At 41.3% G+C, this 3,903-nt stretch overlaps 1 long non-coding RNA gene across 1 annotated transcript; it reads left to right on the forward strand.

Moving 5' to 3' along the window:
* Nucleotides 1-1,300: 1,300 nt before the first annotated feature.
* On the forward strand, nt 1,301-3,693 carry LOC125943822 (uncharacterized). The gene is made up of 2 exons (XR_007465921.1): nt 1,301-1,856; nt 3,469-3,693. It is a non-coding gene; the product is annotated as an uncharacterized LOC125943822 (long non-coding RNA).
* Nucleotides 3,694-3,903: the final 210 nt, after the last annotated feature.

Genomic DNA, 3,903 nt, shown 5'->3' on the forward strand with positions numbered 1-3,903 from the left:
CTGTTTCCACCTGTGCCAGATTGGTTTCTGCCCCAACTTTGATTTATGCAACTATGGCTTCTTTCTGCCTGAAAGCACTACCAGTACCAGCCGCTGCGGAAGAAAAGTACCTGGGATCCTAGTCACAGTAGACAAGATGGATGTTCAACACAGTCTGCAACGAGGCGGTACTGGTGGCTTTTAGTGAAGCCTGCCGTTGTTAGGGTTGCCAGTGTTGTCAAAGCCTTCTTATGCAACCGGACGTTTCAAATATGAAGTGGCAGTAAACAGCCAAGGACTTTTACCAACTGCACAGGCGGAAGTGCACGTAAACCTGGACCGCCATACTTGATTGCAGGAGTGATTTGCTGCAGAGATAAGAAGGTGACTTAACAGTTGCTGATAACATATACCAAGTGCAAGTACGTGCAGTATGCAATACCAGTTAGGCCGAAACAAATGCATTTACTCCAAACCAATTAGAAAAGCTCAATATTTTCTTTTTTTTTTTGTCTGCAGGATGCCACTCCTGTGCTTTGGGTAAGTATGCACAGGGTTGTATAAAGCTGCATAGGTGAAATTAGACTACTAGATACAGGTGTTAAGCCTAATGTTTTTCTTGGCTAAGATCTTGCACCTTGAACTCATTCAAGATCATTAACTGCAGCACAAAAGTAATGGAGAACTAGCACAAGAACAAAGGCATGTAATGTACTTGTCTCAATTCTTGGGCTTGTGCCATCTTTTTTACAGTAATAGCGGCTGTAACAGCCTTGGTTGTTCTGATGTGTACTGGTGGTGTCACTGGAATTCCCAAATTTCCTGCAAGAAAATTGCAAATAAAAGGATTCTCATTGTGCTGTGAGTATTCGAACTTGCAACCGAAAGATTGGCAGTCCATAATTCTACATCTAAGCCACTCTGCTGAAGCTACAGCCGTGGTCAATAATGATCCTGGAGAGCGCGATCCAACAGGTGCCATGATTAGCTAACACCTGTTCAATATTTGTGTACTGTATATAGAGCTGGCGTTCACGCCTTCAGGTTGTGGCACGTCACCGTCCCACTTGTGGAGGCAGTCCTATGTTAAATTTTCTTCTTGCACGTAATGACAATGATCGGATGAGTCTGCTTAGTCTTCATTATTCTTTTTCCAGTGCTTGGCTTCTCATGCTTACTGTATGGGACTGCTGATGTCTTGTTTTCCCCAAGGATAGAGTGAGGCCTATTGATGCGGTAGCCCAAATATAGATTTGAGAAAACCAAAACGAATTCAACATTAACAACATAAAGGGTTGTTTTGGTAGAGACCAGTGGCCAAGTCTGGATGTGAAAGAGGAGCAAGAAATGCTCCTCTTTCACATCCAGACTTGGCCATTGATCCCAGTGATGAAGTGGAAAGACTCTGCTTTTCTAGCCGAGTCTTTGCACTTCATCACTGGGAGGCATAACGTCCACAAACAAATATGACTCGCACTTATTTTACGTCTCAAAAGGAGATTACTCACTTGCATCGGCAAGTGTTCACTCCAACAGACACCACATCAATCAGGCTTACTGTGCATTACATTTCACCAGCTATTACGAGCAAAACTGCAATTTTCTTTATGCCACAACTTGCCCAATTCTGTGTTTTGCAATAGCATGTTTGCAGCAGTGCTATGCTATTAAGGTGCTTAAATACTTGTGAATAGTAGTAGAGAACAAAAAAGAAAGTAAGAAAGCAGTGGCTTTTCGTGCGCAGACTATGCATACACCTGCTGTTGCAATGGCCATTTTTCCCCGTCTGCTAAACCATTTTAAACAAGAGAAGCATATACACAATTATTGTGCAAGATCGGAGAACAACCAAACCAAAGGTGTCCTTGGTAAGCGAGGTATGTTTATTTGATGCCATTTTCTGCAACCCTGCTGTCAGGCTTTCAGGTTCATTATTTAAAAGAGACGAGACAGTTTGGCAATTTTAGTCATTGTAAAACTTAGCAAAGCCTTTTTGGGTTGTTTGTTCTTGGTTTCGAACTCGGCAAATTGCACATTAAGCAGGGGTGTCAGAACAAGGGGAGCGGGGGGAGCGACGGCTCCCCCTCACCTACAAATGAGGGAGCATGGGTTAAACTAGTGCTTCTAATTCTTACGGTGCCCGCATCGTCGGCAACATCTGAACGATCCTTTAGTGTCCTGGAACATATGCAGACGTGCTTTCGAAGCACAATGTCCCAGGAAAGGTTGATGCATCTACTCCTTTTGCAAGTGCACGGTGATTTAACTGCCACTTTGAGCTTAGACTCCGTAATTGAGATGTTTGTTGTAAAAACCTCGGAAAGGAAGTCAATGTTTGGCACAGTGTGACCATAACATGCAAGAGCGCATAAATGCGTTTGTGCAACTTTGTAGCATTTCAAAGATCACTTAGGAATCTACATTTGGATCTTAGGTTGATTACACGGTATAGTTCATATTGATACAGTTTGAAGTAGACACGGACGAAGCGAGTAAACTGGACAGAACGAGCGCTGTTCTTACTGGTTTACTCGCTTCGTCTGTGTCTTCTTCGCGCTGTTTCAGTATGAATACGTACCAACTAGCGCAGCTGTCCATGGTATCGTTATAGCATTCATTAATATTTGTGTTTGGAAAGCATGTTTAAGATGTGTAAATTATGTTTGTGATTACATTAAATTTACTTTGCGATTGACACATCCATACACATTATTTCTGCAATGTTATTGTGAGCCTACGACGAATATAGGCATGTCGTAATCTTTTCGGGCTCGTTTACGATTTATAGTGGTTTGTTCCCCCTGGCCAGCAGTGTCTCACATGGTTGAAATTTAAGTTCTTATTTTCTGATGTGTCATAATATTCCATGTTTTGGCTGTAGTTTGGAATATGTTATTGTTGCTGCTGTAGTAGATTATGGCGCCGAAGATTGTACAAGTGAAAAGTTGTCAGATTGGTTTACTTTTCTCTTTTCTACACTTACATCCATACACGTGTGTTATCATATGTGTACTCTAGTTTGCTGTAGCTCCCAACGCTACCTGGACGACAGGCGTACCATGTTGATGTATATATGTCTCATTGCCAGCTTTCTTATGTTTAATCTCTTTGACAAGCTCGTTTACCGGGGGTAAACTAGAATCGCATCAAATGATGAATGTATATAAAGACAGTCTGGCGAAATCTATACAATATCGGTAACAAACACTTTACAAAACGTCACACAAAACATACTGTTCAGGCACTACGTTTTTAATTGTTTGCGGCAGTTAGTAAACCAAAATTGTAGTTTGTTTATAATATTGCCTTTATGTCAGTGTGTTGATTGTGTTTATTTAGTAAATGTTGGGCACTCGAGGTGAATAAATTATGTTGATGCTGATGTCTTGGTAGTGTTCTTTTTTTTCGCTCCCCCAGTGAAAATAATGTTCCGACATCACTGACTTTAAGTGATATCTTAAATGTGTTATGCTTTTGTTCTTGTTGCAGTTTTTTTATGGATGGGGAGTATGTGGTGCCATGGATGGAGTCTTGCCCCCTCATTCTGTACACTATGTTAGTCTTCTGTGTCCAAGGCCATTTTACATTTGAATGCGATTGTATAATTTTGTTAAGTTCTGGCTCTCACCTACGCTTGAAAGTTTGTTACCCACTGCTGGTGGCACACTTGCACTTGTGTGACATTTTTTTCAATAATAGAAAGTCTATCACTTATCCTGTGTACTGTTTGTCTTCATCTTTTTGCATTACAATTTACCTATTCTTGCTCTTTTGTTGCATTTCATATTAAAAATGGCTATCATAGTTGACATCATTTAACCATTTTGCACACAATATGGATAAGGAAACCTGCCGTCAGGTTACATTCACGGTGTAAGCACAGAACCATCTCGGACTGGCCCAGCCTATCGCCCGCCCTTCAGT

Source organism: Dermacentor silvarum, chromosome 3 (assembly GCF_013339745.2).
Source record: "Dermacentor silvarum isolate Dsil-2018 chromosome 3, BIME_Dsil_1.4, whole genome shotgun sequence".
NCBI classification, from domain to species: domain Eukaryota; kingdom Metazoa; phylum Arthropoda; class Arachnida; order Ixodida; family Ixodidae; genus Dermacentor; species Dermacentor silvarum.